Source organism: Lissotriton helveticus, chromosome 1_1 (genome assembly GCF_964261635.1).
Source record: "Lissotriton helveticus chromosome 1_1, aLisHel1.1, whole genome shotgun sequence".
NCBI classification, from domain to species: Eukaryota; Metazoa; Chordata; class Amphibia; order Caudata; family Salamandridae; genus Lissotriton; species Lissotriton helveticus.
In genome coordinates, this window is record NC_136057.1 from 600384224 (window position 1) to 600406792 (window position 22569).

A 22569-nucleotide genomic window follows, 5' to 3' on the forward strand; every position below is an offset into this window, starting at 1 on the left:
TGGATGTTTCAATAGGTATGTCAGTGGCTGTTTGAGTGAATGAGTGGTAATGAGGTCTTCTCTATGAGTTAAATAATAGGTATTGAATGCCTGTATAGGTGAGTGACTGCTTGTGTAGGAGGCTTCATGGGTAAGTGACTAGTTGTGCAAGTGCGTGCATGCATATGTGCCTGAATAGTTTAGTGAGTTGCTGTGTGACTGACTGTAAATCTTCTCTATTACACTGAAAGTGTTAAAATAGGTGAAACAAACTAATAGGAAGTTAAAGTAAGAGTACTTTATATTGAAGAACACTTTCCATGGTTGTTTAGCCAATATGTCTGTGGTAGAAAAAATGCTTTGACACATAAAACTTCTGATCAACTGCAGGTGCTATGGAAAAAAATAACAGATATGTTAGTATTTCCTTTTTAAAATTACAAAAATATAACAATATGCATTATTTATGCAGTAAAACTGCATTACAATGTAGTAAAAATATAATTTTCCCTTATTTACTGTTCTCAGCTTTAATACTTCTTCACCACAAACAGTGCTCTATATTAAGCATCATCCACTAACAATGGGAAAACACGATCAATGGATAGTAAACAAAAAAAAAAGAAAAGCTGCACAGTACACCACTATAACTAAGTGACGCTATGTATTGCACTCAATACAATTAATTAATTAATTGCTTTTTCTAGAGTTATTACTACTAAACAAACCTATGTTAAAAATAGCTCTTACATTATTATATTTGGTACAATATTAACAATAAATACAAAGCACTCTCTAATTATGGAGATCCTTTCGAAAATGTCACTTCTAGTCGGCAAAATGAGGTTTAAATAGTGGTGATTCATATAGGCAACATCCCATAGTGTAGTTGTTTCTACAAATAGTATCTAAGAGTTTGGTTGGTAAAACAAAATGGGTCATTTTTTAGTTGCAAAGACAGCTGCTGTCAATTTAATGCTGCTGTAATTGGATTATGCCCATTCAGTTTCTGATTAGAATTACACAGTAGTATTTTGATGTGGTATTTACTCCTTTGTGGAAGATATAAGGGCTGTTGAATTTTAAAGAAGACATTAAAGACATTGCCCCCAATTGGCCGAATAATGTCTAAAAGAATGATTAACCAGATTGATAAAACACCATACACCACTATTTTGTCCACAATTCCTTATTAGAACTTTGGCTGAAAAAAGAAAAGATAAAAGTTTGGCAATTTGAAAGGAAACTTCGGTTTACATTTTAGGTTGATGTAATTACATTCAGTCCATCTAGTTTCACTCTTTAAATAGACTGTGTAGTGTCCAGAGATTGTATTAATTCCTTCATGAAAGATGACAGCTGAGGTCAAAACAAAATATTTCTTGAAATTGATATTTCTACAGCTTTGAATTTGAGTTCCAATTTGAACTATCTGCTCTGCCTGCGTCATTGTAGCATTACTATAAGGTATTTCCCAGTTTGTGTTAGGATTAATGTAGACTTAACATCTGATCTACAGTTTGGGCAGGTCATATTTTAGTTGGCATTCTTCAACAATTTGTCAAAAGGCACAGTTTTGGAAACTGGTAATGTTAAATAAAGAAAATACTCAGAATCTATTTTAGTGGTAGATGAATAATCACTATCTTCACAGTCATGGTTCCATATGTATTACTTTCCGAATAAATCACCAATGTTTACATCTTCTTCTTCTACAACTCCTAGCATGACCATTATAAATTCTTGTGCATCTTGTTGACTGTTGAGTAAACATTACTGATCCACTACATATATCTAAAAGATCTCGAATGTCTGAAGCAGAATATGTCACAGTAATGTCAGTCAGCAAACGAAGCAAGTGATACAGTGCAGAACACAATCTCTTATCTGATTTTTGTTGAATTTGGTTGACTAGATATAGTAAATGAAACAGTACATTGAGAACAACATTTCTATAGCAGTTGCCACCTGAAATGGTTTCCAAATGGTAACGTACAATATCGCCGTCATTTTCCAGTTTTCTCTTCTTAACAGCTTCTAGATTGTCCTCATGTCATTTATTTTCTTCTGCAACTATTCACTGGTTTGTAATCTTGCATTTTGGACGGATTTGTTTCTCATAAACAGGGTATTGGCCTAAATGCCAAGCGTATACACTTCTTAACCGATTGTACTCTCTTACACAGTTTGCGTCAGCACTAACTTTCTTTTCATCAAAATCAATTAAAAAAAACTTGACATTGTTCTAACTCATGACAATGTTACATATGCCATTCCTTATTTAAATATAGTACTTCTAATATAACAAAAGCTACAACTACACTTAGACCTTGTGATTTAGGGACAGTTACAGTATAAGCTAGAGACAGTGGGAACTGCTTGCAGCGCACATATAAGTCTTTCATTAGCAAAAAACACAACACAACAGCCACTCTGCTTCACACTATCATTCTGAGCAAATTTTATGGCCAAGTATTCAACATCATCTCTATTTGGGAAATTAATAAAATCAATTACTTTACCATTTGTAACATTTAATAACCCTTCCTCAACATTTAAATTATGGCGCAAAATTACTCAACAGCTTTTGCTCACATGTAAATGCTTTTCTAATCCTGAAGTTTTTCATGCAGACTTCTCCAAAGCACCTGATTTAGTTTGTAGTTTATCTGAGAACAGTATTCTGACTCCCTTTCATCAATGGCTGTAATTTTCAAAATAACTTCTTTCTTCAGTTGTAGTAATTGTTCATTAAACTTGGAGCACTCTTCAAGTGTTGACATTAAACAAATGATAAAGTTCTGTTCAATAAAATTATGCATTACTGCAGCTGCTTAAATATTAGAAAGAAATAGTTTCTTCATAAGTCGACTTTTCAAAGCAGTTTCCCCCTTTTGTTAGAACTCCTATCCTAATGTCCTTCAGTATGTCTGCATAATTTACATCAGATGCTTGACACATATTTTGCAATAGTTCTTTGTAATCAAAGTTTAACCAAATATTCACATTGCCAATACTCTCCAGAGATTTTCATTATGCACAGGTGTTTTGAAAACAGGTTGTCCATTTACGAGGATGAGGTGAATAGGTCACCAAATACAATCAAATGTTTTCCTCCAAAGAGCACATCATGGTTTGTTCTTAAAATCAATTGCCTTCTCAAGTGTATGAAGGAAAGCATTCAGCTGAATACCATGCTGACCTCATCAATGATTAAAAGCTTCAGTTTATTCAACACTCTTGACACCTCATGGCAAACTTCCTCAGATACTTTCTGGTATTCCAGTTTATTGTCATGTTCAACATTAGTAGGCGAAGTAAAGTAATCCCTTTAAAGCTATGTGCAGCTAATCCTGTTTGTACTGTTACTACACATGACAAATTAGACCCTGTAGTCTTCTGTAGATAACCAGTGAAAACTTTAATTAAGAAGCTTTTTCCAGGGCCAGCTTGATCACTGATGTATAGTAATATTGGTTGGTACGCAGAACAATCACATTATTTCCTATTGATTAGAAACTAATGCTCTATTTTATCTTAAATTTGTTCAGTTGTTCTACTAAGTGTTTGAAATCCACAGTTTTGTCTCTTGCTTGCTACATTGCAGACTGTTCCCAAATCCTAGCTATAACTGCTTCATTTTGAAATATTGATTTTCCAAGAGGATCTTGTCTCCCTGGTACAGAACTTTGACTGCTTTGTGAACTCTCCTTCTCTGTCTCAGCCAGGGGCGGTGCATGGGGCCCCCTCAGAAACACACTTCTGCCAGAGAGCTCCAGATTGCGTCCAGAGGGGGCCCCTCCACACACCATGCAGAGGGGCCCACTCACGTTTTGTTACACCACTGGTCTCAGCAGCGATGGTTTCTTCTTGTTCAATCTCATCTTAAACATTTGCAGGTAGGTTGGAATGACTAAGCACTCAATGCAAAAGTGTCAAGTAGAAAAACTATCTTCTCTCTGGGGTGTGGCAACTAAGCTATCAGTGGTTAATTAGATTCTCTTTGTTGTGTCTCATCATACAACCGTCACATCCAAGTACTCCATATATTCTTTCTTCTATGTTTTTAGCTATATTACCTCTATATGGATGGTTCTGAAGTACTTCATAGAGACATGTTTTGAAGATGAGGACTCCTTCTTGGGTTGTAAGTATCCAGCATGTTAGTTTTCAGAATCTCTCTATTTTCTGGATCAAATTCTGTGAGGTACAGTGTTTCGTAAAAGACTTTAGGACTCTATTTGACTGCTTGCACGGCCTAGACTTACTCACACAATTCCTCTTGACTTGGAGAACAAACCAGCCGAGCTCTATCTGTCCAAGCATTCATAGGATCCTATTTCTCTGTGGGAAAACCTTTTCAAACTGAAACTGCACAATTTCTTAGTAAAACTCTTTTCTGCAGAAATCTCCATTTTTTTTTATTTTTAAAGCTTTATTTATTGATTTCATAAATTCCCAATGAAAGACATAACAAAAGATCATAGTAGAAAGAAGTGATGAGATTATGAATACTACAATAAAAGGATAAGCATACATCCTGATGCAATGGTACATGGGGTGATATATCATAACGATAATCCTGTTGCACTAAATATTTGGAGGAGGAACTTGGAGAGTGTGGCCTTATAGTAAACATTGAGTGGTGAAACATTTCAGCAAAATCAAACATTGGTGCCCTAATTGGTACTATCAGAGCTGGTGTGATTTTAGGTGTTCTCCTCCTACATCTCTTTCATCTCGATCTTCTCTGATTTTCTTATATATGAAGTTATGTAGTGAGCAATAGCGATAGAGTTGTCTGCAGCAAATTGAAGATCATTATTATTGCATTCCACATCTTCAGAATTGCAGGGTTGTAGTAATTGATATACTTGTAAAAATCTGTTCTTCTCAAGTTGTATGTACTTTTTTGGTGATTTCAGTGTCAGGGCATGTCTGACTGAAGACAAGAAGCTGTTGACTCTTTTTTCTGAAATGACAGGTCATTGAAATCCAAAACTATAGCTTCTGTAAAATGTTCCTCTGCATCTGTATTTTCGGCGAGAGTACTTTCCACGTCGATGAGTTTGAAACCGTAGAACTTGTTGTTTCATGCCCTTGTCTCACCGTATTTAGGAATGGTGCATGTCACATACTATTGTATGAAAGACAAGAACAACTAATCAGTGTCTATACCAAATTTAGGGGCATCTTTTACCCATAACAGCATGTGAATATGTGGAGCACCTCTAGCTTGGTACTCTTTGCACCGGTAAAGAGGAGGATTAGTTTTGTTGCAAATGAAAGCTGTCATCACTTGAAATCTGTGGTTACCATATCTGCACATTTTTGCAGGGTCCAGTGAGCAAAGTTCTGCCTGTGCCTTTAGATTGATGTATTTTATGTTTGAGTTTGCTTCTCGCAGGAATTCAAGCAGGTCATCCCATGCATACTCAGCACAACTGAGTGTTACAAAATAAGTAGGTGCCCAACATAAATTTCAGCTCAATATGACGACAATACCAGCATTCATTGGTGCCACATTGGCACACCATTAAATTAATAAATTGTATTCCTGGTTTTCATCTTTTCCTTGAATTTTGTCTATGAATTCCCATGCTGTGATTTTTGCAGATTCACTCCTGTCTTGAGAATGTGGTTCAATGCATAAGATAGGCTTTACAAGTCGTTCTTAAAGAACGGACTCAGGCTGTCCATCTCTCTGGCTACACCGCCCCAACCCGCTTGGTTCCTTGCGGGGTCCCCCAAGGTTCCTCCCTGTCCCCTCTTCTTTTCAATCTTTATATCCGTCCCCTTATTCTTTCTCTCCTTGACATGGGGGTCTCCGTATATAACTATGCGGATGACCTCCAGTTAGTTTTTGATCTTTCTTCTCCTCTGCACTCCCTTCCTAAATTCCACTCCACTTTAGTTTTCATCTCGGAGTGGATGAACCGTAACCAACTCAAGCTTAATCTGGACAAGACGGAGTTGGTCCTGACTGGCCCTACCATCTCCCCGTGGTCGGCCGCCTTTTGGCCTTCCATCTTCGGCCCCCCGCCCATACCGGCTGCCTCCGCAAAGACCTTGGGTATTAAAGTCAGTCGGGACCTCTCCATGGATACCCAGATTAGCTCAGTTGTTTCTTCCTGTTTCCTCTCTCTCCGGATTATCCGGAAAGTGTCCCGTTTCTTTTCCTCTGATGCCCTTAAACTTATTATTTTGGCAATGATTCTTTCCCGTCTTGATTACGGGAATAGCCTGTATGTGGGCATCCCGGCCTACGAACTACGTCGACTGCAGGCTATCCAGAATCAGGCCGCCCGTCTTATCTATCACCTTCCCAAGTCCTCTCACATCACTCCTGTTTTGAAATCCCTCCACTGGCTTCCCATCTGCCAGAGATCCCTCTTTAAGATGGGCTGCCTGGCCTTCATGGCTCGTACCTGCACTGCCCCAGCCTTCATCAACTCTCGTATTATCCCCTACACTCCTAAACGTGCCCTTCGTTCCTCCAATCAATCTCTCCTCACTGTTCCACGGTTCCGTAGATCTAAAACTGGAGGCACTAGATTCTCTGTACTAGCTCCCCGTTTCTGGAACACCCTCCCTCTGTCGATCAGATCTATACCAGTCTACTCCCAATTCCGCAAAGCTCTCAAGACTCATTTGTTTTTCATAGCGTACTCTAGCTGATCTCCTTCGGCAATACCTACTCTTTAGCTCTTTACCTTTAGCGCCAGGAAGCCGCTTGGTCGCAGTGCGCTTTATTAAGAACTTTCTTCATTTCATTTCATTTCATTTCATTTCAAATAAAAGGTGAAATATTTAGGAAATACACTGGAGTAATCGAGGATCCTCTGAGTATGGTCTAGTTGAACTATACTCAGCTGCTGGTATCTGTATAGGTTGGTCATCATACCTACCACCCATTCCTGTGGGGAAGAGATGCGGAAAACTTCAAGCTTGTAAACATTTCTCAAACAAACTCAAGGGAGCTCCTCTTGCATCTTTCATTTGAAAGAGACAAATAGCATCATCAATAATCACTTTAGAATGTAGAGGGTGGATTCTGTAGTGCTCATAAATTCCTTATGATTGGGATCGATCCACCTTTTCAATCTGACCTCTTGATGATGTTGTGTCACCCTCCGTATGTGTTATGTCTTGAAGAACATTTTCATTTTTATAATAAACATTGTTTTGTATCAGGTATAATGCGGCTTTCTTTACTTTACTAACATCCACTAACTCCTGCCATATTTTTTTTACTCTTTGTAGGGTCACCATTCACTAGAATATTAAGTGCTTCTTCCGAATCTCTCTGAACCCCTACAGTTACAATATTCTGCTTGAAATCTAATGGCAAGTACACAACTCTATCTTTAAGACCTTTCTGTAACTGTGTAGGAGGTAACTTCCCTGCCTTTGGCTCCATAGGAACTATACTTTGGAAAGGATGTATACACTGTATTAGAATTGATTTATAAACATTTAAATCTTGTAGTTCTTGTTGGATCGCAACTAATTCTAACTTGTTGTGGACTGCTCAAGCTGGCATTTTATTTTCCTTCAACTTATTATAACAGTACTTACATATAATTTGTTGTGTGGAACAATCAGAGTATTCCTCTACAAATAAGCTGTAAATTCTCCACTTATCTATGTTGTCTTCTTCAGTTTTCAAAGACACAACAACATAGTTTTCAAAGACACAACAACATAATGAGTTTAGTTTTGTAGTAACTGCATTGACAACATATACAAACACAGTCTGTTTTTTTTAACAGTGTTAAACCTTCTAATCTCTTTTTGAAAGTTATCAACGGTAATACCTGTGTCCTGTTCTGCTACACCTGTCCTAATTTTCCCTGCACTCCTCCTCACGACCAAAGAAAAAAAACTGAACATTACAAGCATTTTGTATCTCTGCTACTGTACCATACAGAAGAGATCCATTCATGTTTCCTAAACATAAGGTGGGAGTTTTCACATAGTAAAGTTCGAATTACCAAGTGGTGTAGCTAATATTCTGAAATGATGAAAGCTGCTTTGGCACACTTTCTTTGATAAACATGCTAGTGAATGTCCCTGTAAACTTGTATACTTGCTTATTTAGCATGCATCTAATTCTTGCAATACCACTATTTTCTGCTTTAGACTTCTGCTTGGAAACTTACGAAGAAAAGTTCTCAATATATCAACTGATTCCTATTGAATACTGCAGATACAGTTCCGTTTATATACAGGGGCCTGTCTGCGCCTTCCCTGCACCTCTTCAGCTATTACTTCGTCTACATTTCAAGCTATCACCTCCTTTAGAATAGGAGTACCATCTTTTATTTCTTAACATTGTCCAGAGTCATCAACTGCATGCACTAATGTGTTCTCTTGCACATAGCTTTCTTCATTAAAGAAAGGCTCAGTAGTATAAGTATGTCTCCATTCACCACTGAAAACTTTGCAAAAGTTACTTCTATTGACACTGCCTTTTCTTTTACTTCTTTTCCTAGACAACACTATCTTATCGAGTGTCCTTATTTTATTCAGAAACAAAATAAATAGCTTCCTCTTGAGAGAAAAGGCCTTATTAATTGATTATCCCCTCAAAATGTACCTTTTGTCTGACTACTTCTTTTCAACAATTATAGTTCTTCATACTTTGTATTAATTATGAATTACTCTACGACAGAAAGTTCTAACTCTTATTTCCTTAAACTGCGTATACCTCCTGGTTAAACTTTCTCCTTTTTTGTTTGATTTTTTACTCTTTGTATCATATACCTTTTTTCATTTCTTAGTTGATCTCAAACTTTGGTTTTTATTTACTTGATTTACCAATCAATCAATCAGAATAATTTATATAGCGCGCTACTCACCCAGTAGGGTCTCAAGCCGATTTACCTGTCTTTCTAGATGTCTACAAACTATTTTAAGAAATGTATTTGTTCTCCTACCGCAGCTCTTTTCTCTTTCCTCACTTTTTCAGCCTTTTGTCCTTTTGTTTCTCAGTTGTGAGGAGATGGCATCTTTGCTTCTGTTGCTTTCTTGTCGTATTTTTTGATGCCATTGTAACTGTTTGTAGTTATGTAGAAAATGATGTCTGAGAAGGGGGGGAGTACATTTAGCTTTTCCCTATGTGCTAACTGATTACAAAGTTTAAATAAATAACTACCACTATAAACAGTTGTGCAATTATATTATAGTTAACATTACCCTCTGCAGTAGCAGTCCTGAGCTACAAATGCACAGATACCCTCTACATTAGTTGGTAGGTAAGAAAGACGCTCTATGTTTTGGTAACATGTGTCAGTTGTCAGTTGCATTATAGATGGTATGCTCTACGTAATGCATGGCAGAGGGGTCTGCAAGTGAATAAGTACCTTTCTAAAACTCAAAAGGACATCTCTCAATCTTTTAAGCACAAACCTCCATGCTTTTTGGCATACCTACTGCATATCTCAGTGTAGAGTTATATGCACTAAAACATGGATATAAGACTTGCAAATAGCTTTTGTATGCTAAGTAAAGCTGGGTGAGAGTGCACAGACTGGCTCTGCACTAGTAGGCCTCATCCATGTTTAAAAGACTATTTCTCTGGATGGATGATGAGGTTGTGTCACTACTTGACTACATATCTGAGTGAGTGTAGGTGTACACATGTAGCAGTGCTATGAGATGTTTGAGTAAATGTGCTGGAATGCGACTGTCGGTTTTAGTACCTCAATGGCTTTCTAAAAGTGTATGTAAGTGGCTGAACAAATACCTCACTGCCTTAGTTAGGAAATAGAGGGGTATGTAGGTGGGACTGCAACTACCTAACTAGTCTGCTGCATACATAAATAGTTTCAGAGTAAGTGACCTAAGTTCTCTCTATGCGTTTGTGAATATGTATGTCAGTTGCTTTAGGGGTGGCATACTCTATGTAGTACTTGCCATAGGGACCTGCAAGTGCACACGTAACTTATTGGACCTAAAAGGACATCTCTCATCTTTTAAACACAAAACACAATTGTGTATCTCAGAGATGACTTGTGTGTACTAAAACAAACAGCTTTTACATACCAAGTGAAGCTGCAAGTTAGGGTGCACGCACAGGGTCTACACTAGTAGGCCTGACCCATGTTTAAAGGACTATTTGTCTGGATAGATAATGAGGTTGTGCCACTACTTGCCTACATATCTTAGTAAATGTAATTCACATCACTGAAAATTAAGTTTGTTGATCAAATTTCTTTTTTGCTCTTATCAGATAGTTTCAGTTCTCTCAAAAAATGTAAAAAATAAGCATAAAAATGGCACACCACTCTCATACAAAGCAACCATTATTGGCAAACTTTTCAACTTTGCACTCTCTGATAGTGCAGAAGGCAGCAAATAAAACCACACCTTTCATATTTTAGTTTTGTAAGTCCATTTCTGAATGGTTAATATCTGTTAACCCTTTAATGCACTTTTATAAAGAAGCTCAATGTGGAAGGGTATTTGTGCATATTCGCGACTTATTCACGATTGTCGTGACAAATTTGCGAAATAAAAACGGGAGTCCAAAAACATATTAAGCTTTGTTGTTTTATGACTTTACGAGTACTTCATACTTATTAGCAAGCCCTCACAAGGAAAATCACCCTTGTTACACAAAAATGACTCTAAAGACTTGTTACTTTTTTTGAAAACAGACAACTCTCTCTTTAACACCTTTCCCCCAATACACTCTTAGCACAGTCTCCATTGCAACACAAAGGAACCAGTAGGTCACAAGTTCGCAGCACATTCTAGAAGGACCATACTAGTTGAAAAATAAGCTGCAGCAGATGAAGTTTACTCTACACCATAAAAAGCATATCCAAGTCTGTATTACACGTTTTATTTTTACTGCAGCCAATTATAGATCTTGTTACTTAAGCTTTCAATACACTACCTAATTTTATTCACCTACATTTTCACAGCATCCAATCTAATCTGTTTTTTTTAAACAGGAGCAATCCATTTTAATTGCCTTTCATTTGGAAAACTGCTTTATTCAGGGGCAGTTTTCTCCTGTCTGCTACGCTAAAATGGTTAGAGTGTGGATTGTGGGCCACAGCTATATCTTTTGGGTTTGAGAGGCTGCTAGAAAGAGTGGTATTGATAGGGATTTGGATTTGCCTGATATGGTCCCTACTTGGATTGGCCAAAGAGGATTGAAGTGGCATCAATTGCTTCCTTTGGTTAATAGCATTGTGGATTCTCAACCCCTTGACTTCATGACTGTGCACAGTCAGTGACAGTGACCTAGGCACACTGACTGGCGTAGGACTGGAAATCCTAATGAAGGATAGTTTTGCACTATTGATGATACTTTCTTGGTGTACTCTAAAATACGCCAAAGGCAGAAATACAAGTGGTCTAATCAATTGTGTCCACATATTGACAAAGCCAAGAAACATGTTAATAAAACTGTTTCTGCATTCCTCAGAAACCATAACATGGGCCCAATCTACAACAACAACCTGCGTTGTGATGTGCATGAAACCTACAGAAGTGATAGAGTTCACTTTAAAGACAAAGGCAACAGGGTGTGTCTCAGCAACCTGAAACTCTGGATCCGGTCTTATGTGTAGCTGGCATATACGTACTATGAATGTAATATTCATGACGATGTTGCGATATTCATGATTTGTGAAATTGCAAGACAAAAGCAGACATTCAATAGCCACTAGCACATTCAAAATGTAGAACTATATAATAGATTCTAACCATCACACTAAATACATTACTATCTAAATAACTCTATACAATTATGAGTCTCTGAATGTGTCTGTGACAGTGGGTATAATTGTTAGAGTGGGATCTCTGAATGGGTGTGTGAGTGTATCAGTGGGTCTCTAAGTGAGTGTATGAGTGTCTGAGTGGGTCTGAGAGTGGATGTATCAGCTTTCAGTTGGTCTCTGATGTATCAGCTTTCAGTGGGTGTGAGTGTCTGAGTGGGCCTGTGAGTGGGTGTTTCAGTGTCTAAGTGGGTATGTTCATGTACTAACGATATATGTGCCTTCTGCCAGTGTCATGAGTCACATGACTGTGAATGGTTCTGCTGACGGTGTTTGTGTATTCCTTTTCAGCGTTGACACAAAGGGGAATAGGTGTTGACAGGATGGGTCATCCTGCCAAGATGGTTGGGGGCAGAGCTGTTCCCAGCCCTGCTTACACATCAAAGGGCATTGCCTGCATCACCCACAAAGAAACCTGACACTAGGTTTTTGTCACCCCAGACTTCTTGGAGCCTTGACAGGGGAATAACTTTCCGGGAACCACAGGTGGGGGTAGTATAGGGAATCCCCTCACTACAAAGGCTGGCACCAGGCATAAATATTGGACCTCCAAAGCCACTCATCAGTTTACTCCTGGATCTATGGACATTACAAAAGAATGACTGCTTTACTCCCCAGAGGAATGCCCTGATGCTTAAGGTCTGCCTTGCTCCCCAGAGGACTGCCTTGTTGTAACCAGATGACTGCCCTGCTGCTTGTGGACTGCCCTGATCTTTCAGAAGGAAGTCGGGAACTGCTCCCTTCATCCCAAGCAAACGTAAGTGACAACAAGGGTTAGTTGGCTGAACTCCTGTCTCACCTACAGGGACACAACAAGCTCCAGAGACATCCCTGAACTGCTCAGCTGACCTCCTGCAATGGCTTAGATCTGAGCCCTGCTGGCCTTTGCTGGAGTGAACCCTTATCCCCAAGAGGTGCCTCACCAGGTGCTAGAGCCTTGGCTGACATCAGTTGACCTACTCCTGTGAAGAAAGGAAAAACCTAAAATGTGGGGCTCTTCACAACTACGAACGGGCCCATCCATGCAGAGACTCTGCCGCCCATCAAGACCATCAATGCAAAGCTCTGGTGAACCATGCTCTTCATGCTACAGTGACTGCCAATGATGACAGGCAATGCAAGATCTGCACTTTGCGCTACAGCAAAGACAGCTCGCTGTAACCACCAGCGTGAAGCTTCAGCAATGATCGTCCGTGACCCCCACACAGCTCTATGCACTACAGTGAGGACAGACCAGGCAGCCCGCCCTGCTCTTCACTCTACAGAGACTACCATTATGACACACTCCCTGCTCCTTATACACTCCTCCATCACAAATGGAACTCTTCACGCCAGACTTTGGGATCGTACATTTTTCAGCTGAACTAACCTTTTCCCTGTATCTGGTCTATGCTCCATTGTGGTCAGCTGGAACTTGTGACTTTCAGCGGTCTAGCATGACCAGATGATGTAAAGTGGCGCTTTGTGCTTTTAAGCGCTATATCTACTTAAAACTTGGATTAGATTTTTGTAGTTCTGGTATCATTTTATTTATTAAAACTTACTCTATATATTTAAATTGCTTTGGGATCATTCTTGTGCTGTGATTTATTACGATTTGTACATTGCATACATACTTTATACTTTGCCTCTAAGTTAAGCTCAACTACTTTTGTTCCAAACTATTAAAGAGATAAGAACAGGTTAATTTACTGACTTTTGCGGGTCACCCTGAAAATAATTGTGGTTATCGTCTGAGAGGACCTTTCACACCCCTCAACCAATATCCCAATTTCTCACAATGAATGAATGATCAGAATTTATAGAGTGTACAGCTGCTCCAACAGGAGCGTCCCAGCGCTAAATTGTAGCAAGATGCAAGGAAAGAGAAATCTCAGACTATATAGAGCAGGCCTATATTAAATCTTTTCAAAGAGATGTATCTTCAAGACGGTCTTAAAGGTGGTTTCTGATGTTATACACCTAATATGGCCATGGAGAAGATTCCAACATTTTTGGGCAAAAAGTAAAAGAACAGCTTCCTGCTCTTGCTTTGTAGATGCTAGGGATGCATAACAAATTATGGTTAGTTGATCTAGCTACTCTATGGGGATGATATCTTTTAATCTTGTCACAGATGTATGCTGGGGCCTTCATTTTAGTAGCCTTGAACGTAATCATGTGAGTTTTACATTGTATGTGTTGGCTAATAGAAAGCCAGTGGAGGGTTTTCAGGGTGTACAGTATTGATTGACATTTTGAGATGTACAGAACTTGACTGGCTGCTGCGATCTGAACCCGCCGTAATCTGTTAATCTGTAATTGAGGAGATCTGAGAAACAGCACATTGGTATAAACAAGTATTGACATCATTAAAGTGTGGGTGATGATTTTCTGAATGTGTTCAGGCAAAAATTTGAAAGTCTTTTTTAGCATTTCAACTAAGAAAAACAGACGGCTGGGTGGCTTTAAAGTGTGGTTTAAAAGACAATGCATTGTCTAGTTTTACCCCAAGATAGTAGTAGGTGCCCGAGGTTGGCGCAGTTCTGTAGGCCACAAATATAGAGGATGTGCCAAATATTAGGAACTCAGACTTATCCAAGATCAAGAAGAGACAGATTTTGTGCATCTACTCTGCAACTGTTGATAAGCAACCCTGTATGACAGATACATTCAGGTGTTTGAAGGTCTACATCAACTGAGTGTCAGCTGCACAAGATACCACGTTGAAGCCTCATGACTGTATAATGGCAGCAGGAGGCGGGAGGCATATAGATGTTAGAGAATAGGGCTAAGGGCAGAACCCTGCTGTCCTCCACAATTGACCTCTCTGTAACCTGAGGTGAAAGGGGGGGTGATGTACTGCTTGGAAAGATTTTAGCCATTTCCAAAAGCTGCTGACTATTCCTGCATTCCCAAGCCGTTGTAATAAAATGTCATACAGCGCTGTGTTGAAAGTGGAAGATAAATCAAGCAAAATGACTATAGAGTTTGTGCCAAGGTCAGGTTTGGGTTTTAAGAAAATCGGTCATTTCTAAGAGTGCCAACTCTGTGCTAAAGCCAGCAAGGAAACCAGATTGTGAAGGTTGTAGAACGTTGGTCTTCTCAATGTATCTGGTAATCTGGCGGTTGACCAGAGACTCAAGCATCTTCCCAAAAACGGGGCAAAAAGACGTGGGTCTACAGTTAACAGGGCATGACAGGTCCAGGCTAGGTTTTTTTTAAAAGAGGAACTACTAGTGCCTTTTTCCAACATGATAGCACTCAGCCTGCCTCGAGGGAGAGGTTAAAAATGGAGTTGATCTGTGGGTTAATGGACTGAGTTGCCCCTTTGAGAATGTGGGGGTGGGGGAGGGGAGGGGGGGGGAAATGTCCAGAGGGAAGCCAGATCAGGTCTTGTGAATCAAGAAGATCTCAGAGTCATTCAGGGGGATCTTCACAAACGAGGTTATCTGAGGGTTTGAAGCCTGAGAATCAGACAGATGTGTCGTAGGAACAATTTCTTTGTTATTTGTGATTTTGGAATATATGTTAAAAACAATAACAATTTTAAAGTGGTACTTAACTACTTTTGTGGACTCCTGAGAGGTACTTTGACTAAGAGAGGTTTTATTCATAGCTAGCCAGTAGGATTTTAAAGATGAAAAACAACTTGACAATAAAAGCCAGAAGTCGAATATTGATATGCTGTAGTAAGCTAGTTGCGACTATCTTCTCATTATCTTTACCTGCTTACTAACTTCTAGCACCTGGTAGTCAGAGTAACACAGTCCGTGGGCCTCACAGGGACATAAGGTCACCTGAAAACCAGAAGAAAAACACATGTAATTAATAATATTTTCACCCACCAACCAGGAACAGTACTATTCCAGAGTGCATTCTGTGGTGCCAGCAGAGTTTTAGCACTGTGAGGTAGTACATAGAGGCACAAGTGATTAATCAGAGAAAGGAACGTTTATTTCTCAGCTGCATTTAATAGATTTACTTTAAAATGCACAAAAGGAAAAGTTAGACATCAAGTAATAATATTTTGAAATGTTTTCCTTACATGTTTGATAGCGTCTGTAGAGTTATACTTGAACCGTCCTGAGTGTAAGCCAGTCCCAAATTTGTTATCTTGGGTAAGTTTGGTCTGAATACATCCCTTTGATATATTCATAACTTTGTTGATGTTTATTTCTCTCTTTTTTTTTTACTGTAAACTACTGACCTATATTTTTATGGTGAGAACGGTATGGTAAAAAACATGCCATGGCTATATTACACATTTCCTTATTTGCCATTTGCATAAGACTATGGACCCAATGCACTAATTATGGGTTGCATCACAATGCAATGTTTATGCATCATCTGCGATGCAACCAGAGGTTCTTTTTATACTGTGATGGATGTACAAATATTCACTGCACAGAAATACCATTTGCTAGCATTTGCTACATCTCTGCCCCAGTAACGTAGAAGCAGGAATTCTGTTTCTGAATCCCTCTGAATTCCTCTTAATGTAGGAATTGAGGCCTGTGATGGCCAGTAGGACTGCATGCATATTTACAAAATGCCATTTCTTTTCGGGTGCAGCCCAGTTCCTTCAAGGTACAAAAGTTTTTTTAAAACAAGCACTGGCAAAACCAAAACATCTGGGTTTAATGCCACAATGCCGATAAACACAAGTAGGCAGAACTCGTGGTTATAATTGATAGCACCTTAAAACCAGACTTGTTGGCTTTGTTAAAAATTGTTAGTGGGTGTAGTGTTAGTTGTGTGGTATTGGTGGTGATGATGCTGGTAATATTGCTACATCTCTGCCCCAGTAACGTAGAAGCAGGAATACTGTTTCTGAATCCCTCTGAATTCCTTTTAATGTAGGAATTGAGGCCTGTGATGGCCAGTAGGACTGCATGCATATTTACAAAATGCCATTTCTTTTCTGGTGCAGCCCAGTTCCTTCAAGGTACAAAGCTTGTTTAAAAACAAGCACTGGCAAAACCAAAACATCTGGGTTTAATGCCTCAATGCGGGTAAACACAAGTAGGCAGAACTCGTGGTTATAATTGATAGCACATAAAAACCAGACTTGTTGGCTTTGTTAAAAATTGTTAGTTGGTGTAGTGCTAGTTGTGTGGTATTGGTGGTGATGATGTTGGTAATATTGATGGCAGTGAGATAGGTGGTTTTGATATTGGTGGTGGCGTTGGTGTTGTCAGGTCGAGATGATATTGATGGTTGTGGTATTTTTTGTGATATTGATGGTATTGGTAAAGTTAGTAGTAGTAGCATTGTTATAGCTAGTGGTTTTGTAAGTGTCAAGGGTGGTGGATAGGTTGATGTGGTGGTGTTGGTGGTGGTATTGTTGGTTGTGGTGATATTGGTGATAATGTGGTAATGTTGGTGTTGTGGTAATATTGCTGGTTGTAGCATTGGGGTGGTCATTTGGTATTAGTTATGTGATAAAAAAGCACAAAAGGGCCATGTTAGGGTTAGATTCACACTTGAGTATGACAAAAACATTAAACAAGCATTTGCAATGCAATAGGTCTCGCATTAGAAAAGTTTGAGGTATTGGTATTGTAAAGGACAAATATTTTATTTATGTGTTGGTTTTGAAAATAGCGAAATGAATAGCTGTGTCATTTACAATGCCAATAGTTTTAACTTTCGCAAATGTGACACCTATAGCATTTGTAATGCAATGTGTTGTATTTACGTGACTTAGATGTATTGATATTATAAATAACAATGGCTTTTAAAAAAAAATATTTAATACTTAAATAAAGTTATTGTAATTTATAATGGCAATAGCTTTAACTTTTGTAAATAACTTTTGTGAAGATTATGTTCAGTGTATTTTCTTGTGACGAAAATCCAAGAACAGAAGTGTAATATTAACATCTTTTTGTGACATTTGTAATAAAGCTTGAAACATTGAGAGAACATATTTGAACCAGTTGTTATTGAATGGTTGCACAGATTGATGCTGTGGTGGCACTGAGTGATGTAGTGGCGACAAGTGATTCTGTGTTGGTGCTGAGTGATGCTGTGAGGATGCGATAGATAGATAGATAGAGGGAGGGCGATAGATAGATAGCGGGAGGGCGATAGATAGATAGATAGACTGAGGGCAATAGAAAGAGTGAGGGCAATAGATAGATCGATAGATGGTTGTGTGTGGGGGGGTTGTGTGTGTGTGGGGGGGGTTGTGTGTGTGGGGGGTTTGTGTGTGTGTGGGGGGTTGTGTGTGTGGGGGGGTGTGGAGGGGTGTGGGGTTGTGTGTGGGGTGCGTGTGTGTGGGGTGTGCGTGTGTGTGTTGGGGGGTTGTGTGTTTGTGTGTGTGGGGTTGTGTGTGTGAGTGTGTGGGGGTTGTGTGTGTGAGTGTGTGTGGGGTTGTGTGTGTGGGGGGGGTTGTGTGTGTGGGGGGGGTTGTGTGTGTGGGGGGTTGTGTGTGTGTGTGTGGGGTTGTGTGTGTGTGTGTGTGGGGTTGTGTGTGTGTGGGGGGGTTGTGTGTGGGGGGTTGTGTGTGGGGGGTTGTGTGTGTGTGTGTGGGGTTGTGTGTGTGTGTGGGGATGTGTTTGGAGGTTGTGTGTGGGGGAGGACGATCAACAGATGAGAGAGAGAGAGTGAGAGAGAGGGAGGAGAGATAGAGAGAGAGAAAAAAGGGGGGAGAGAGAGGAGAGGTATAGAGGGAGGGAGGGAAATAGAAGGAGGGGGAAGAGAGAGCGGGAGAGAGAGAAAGAGAGAGGAGAGAGACAGAAAGGGAGGGAGAAGAGATAAAGAGAGAGAGGGAGGGTGAGAAAGGGAAAGACTGAGAAAGAGAGAGTTGGGAGGGAGAGCGAGAGAGGGGAGTAGAGAGAGCCATAGAGGGGGAGAGAGAGCCAGAGAGAAAGAGAGAGCGGGAGAGACAGAAAGTGTTAGGAGAGATAAAGAGAGAGAGAGGGAGGTAGTGAAAGAGAGAGATAGAAAGGGAAAGAGTGAGAGAGAGAGGGCGAGAGAGGGAGAGAGAGAGAAAGAGAGCAGGAGAGACGGAGAGAAAGAAAGCGAGAGACTATGCACCCTGGTGGGAGCTGTGGGAAACAGGTTCAAACAAATTCTGTTGAAAAGAAAGGGTGACATAAGTAACATTAGATGGATTCTTGAAAAGCACCCCGGCTTCTTGCCTGGGCTCTCAGCAGGCATCAGCTTTAAACAGCAAGTTTTTTTTAGCCGTCCTAACACAGAGCACATCAATTGTTCAAATGGGGGAGGCGATGTTGTTTAAAGGGCAAAACTGCCAATGAACGAGTTTGGAAACTAGGTTTTAATGTCCGATTGTGCTCAATAGCCTGTGATTGTGGACGCATTCTTATACACACCAAAAATAAATATGACCTAAAGTGGAGCTACGTTACTAATTTAATTTGTGTATAGCTGCAAACACGCAGTGATAGCCGCCCTACTAGTGCTTAATTTGTAACAAAGGAAGTGCCGGTGTTGTTATCAGGCAGCAGCTTCATACGCTATAATTCTTTTGTTAGTTTGCATAACAGGGAGAGAGCACATAAACTGAAATTTAATAATGGCTTGGCTACAGCCGCTTTCAAGTGGCTGTAGCCGAATCACTATTAAAATTCGGTTTATGTGCTCTCTGTTACGCAAATTAAAACAAGTTACTGACCGTCTCTCAGTCACCCTGCTTTGCAGACGGAATACATAAAACAAAAGAAAAGGTCAACAAAGGGGCACTAGAGGAACGTGCCAGGTATACAAAAAAAAAAGTCAACACTCACACTGCAAGAGGCGCCCGTCACATAAACACTCGAATCACGTAGTGGTAGTACTCTGCTCACTGATGCCGTACACCAACAGAGCCCTAAATCCGAGAGCAGGCCAGCCATATGGTGGGGAGGAGGTAGTGTAGCGTAGACAGTGTGAGGGGGCAGGCTAAAGCTGCACTGGGCACGTCCTGCATTTCAGGGTCCTGGCAGTGTTCAAACTGGATGGTTTCATGGCTGCTTTTGCCATCCCTGGATGGGGAGGCTGCTGTGAAAGATGCTGAGGCAGTAACCTGAACATTTCTGGAGGACATCCAAGGAAGGAAGGGAGCAGGAAGAGATAAAGGAGGGGTGGGGAGACAGGAGGACTGCGGGGACTGAGCCAGGAGAGGGCAGAAGGGGAGAAAACCAAGGCAGGGGGCAGAGAGGCGGAAGGGGAGAGCCGGGAAAGGCAAAACGGGAGGCAGACATAAGGGCGGGACGGGGGAGAGCCAAGGCTGCAAATGTAAAAGGTGAATAAGTGAGCGCTACGAATAGAGAAAGGAAGGAGTGGACAGAGTTGTAGACAGCAGTGAGAGGCCCGTGCAGACGGAACCATTAAACAGGAGAGGTAATGGAAGTGAAGGGAGGCAGTGAAAGGATGCAAGAGCGGTGAGGGGTGAGTGCACAGAGCTGGAAGCAGAGACTGGGGCCATTGAGGGAGGAAAGAGCCGTTAGTAAAAGTCGACAAAATATGGGCATGCCGTGAAAGATATGTGGCATGAGAATTGTCCCCAACCAATCTGGACAGAAGAAGCGCTCCAAAAATAACTTCAACACACAAAGTGCCACGAAATGTCTTTAAGAGAAGAAGCGCGCGGATTTGCCTTTGATGCAGCAGGGGGCGGAGCGGATCCCTTTAAAGTGAAGCTGCTGGTGGCACCACGCTGGGGAAGCAACAGATGGCTGGCTTTGATGTGGTGATGCAAGGCAGGCAGGCAGGAGGATAGAAGCGCGTGCACAGGACACATGCACTTCTGGAAATCCACATTTTTGAGAGCTTAAGTTTAGCTCTTAGTTTAGCCCCAATAGTCTCGTCCTATCCATTCCTTGCGGAATGGGATAGGCGAGCCCTAAAAATGTCTACTGCAGTTAAAAAAGAGGTAGATTTCTGTGTAAAGTGCATGTTTGCTATAAAGAATTGAAAGTGACAAAACGTTTGATGGCTGAGTGTACCATTTAGATGTAAAAAAAGTTCCTCGTTGCAATGCAAGCACTACATAGGGGCGGAATAATGCACCAAACAGACAATGAAGAAATGCTTGTCTGGGTCGATCTAATATGTGATTGACAAAGTGCTGTATCTTGGAGGGATTAATTAATATATATATTGTTTGTATTTGCGATATTATTGGTTTGCTCTGCTTCTTTCCCTGTTCTCCATCCCTCCTTGGTGGACTACCACATTCCATGACCGTTGGAATGTGCTGGAAACAAGTGATTGTTGTTAGCAGCTGAGAGGTCTGCCTGGCTGTCACGGAATAAAAATCTTATCCAGTTCATTTCGTGTGAGAAGTTTTGTTTTACAACATTTCTAGCGACGAGGATGGGAAATATCCAAAAGGTGTGATCTCAAGATGGTATGTGAGGAGTTCCATGAAGTGTTTTCCGAAAACTTGGGACAAATAAAGAAGTGTCAGCATAAGATTAAAGTGAAGGACAATGCTGTTCTGGTGGTACACAAGGTTAGGCCAATTCCTCAGCTCATGCAGAAGCCACTCAAAGAAGAATTGAATTAACTTGTAACCCAAGGTATTATAGAGCCTAGTGAGAGTTCATTATGGTTGGCGCTAATTGTGGTAACGCAGAAGGCGGGTGAAGAGGTCTGCATCTTTTCGTGGACCTAAGAGACGTAAACGCCAATATATGGGTTGATAGATTTCCTTTGCCCAGGATAAACAACATGAATAATTGGCAAAACAGACGTTTTCAGTGTCGTTGACTTATCATCTGCCTACCACCAGAACTTCATCTGGATTCCAAAGCACTCACGTCATTTATTAGTACTTTTGGTGCTTACCATTTTCCCATATGCAGTTTGGCCTAGCATCAACGGCTGTGGTATTTCAGAGAGTAATGCAAAATGTGTTTGGTGAAATGAAAAAAACGTTCTATGTTACCAGGATGATATTTTGGTTTTTGGGGATTCAGATGCACACAATTAGGATACATTGAAAGAAGTCTTGGGAGCTTTAAGGAGAGCATGTTTCACAGTAAGTAAGGAAAAATGTCAGATTGGAGTAGATTCAGTGGAATCTTATCTAGTTTACTTCTTGTGGAGAGTTCTATTTTACAACACAGTGCCTCCAGCTAATGGTTGAAAGAGGCTGATCCAAGTAAACTAGCAGTTGAAAGGGGTTGACTCAAAGTCCATTGTATGTATATTGTACGCAATGGGCATTGTAGACAGCTGTGTTGTCAAATAAGACTTAAAAGGTTTGGTATGACGCAAAAAGCTTTTGTGGGGGAACATGAAGCATTCCTAGACCTCTGGGTGCTCCCTCCAATGCCCATGCCCATATTCACAAAGTGGAAGCTGCTTCTCAATGACAGCTTCTACTTGGTGAATTGGTGAATGAATTACCATATCCTTTGAGAAGTCAGCTTTTAATTAATGGTGTGTGACTGCAATTTGTGTCACAAACCATTAATGTATTTCATTTCAACTTGCAAGAAGTCGGTAATGTCCCTTTTACATCTCTTCTTCCTTTCTGAATTACAAAGATTCACAATGTGTACACTGCAAGTTACAAAACCATATATAACTTGTGATGTATATTTTGTACATTGCAACTTACGGTTTTTCAGTTTCAATACCTGTGATTCTGCAAACTGCAGATTTTGTATCCACAAAACCCTCCAATACATCAGGCCAATAATGCAATAACACAGTGATCAGGACTCCAAAGAATCATGATAATCCACTGGTCTCCTTAAAACCGTGGATACCCTTTTTGATGATTGATTGGGCACCAATTAACGAATGTTCTTTGTTAATCAGATTTTGGGTCCTCCAAAATGCATATGTGTTAATTATA

The 22569-nt window shown here is 40.3% G+C and overlaps 1 protein-coding gene across 1 annotated transcript in view; it reads right to left on the minus strand.

Annotated features, from left to right (window-relative positions):
- LMNTD1 (lamin tail domain containing 1) overlaps window positions 1-22569 on the minus strand; it is a 1426354-nt gene that overhangs the window by 313217 nt on the left and 1090568 nt on the right. The window lies entirely within an intron of this gene.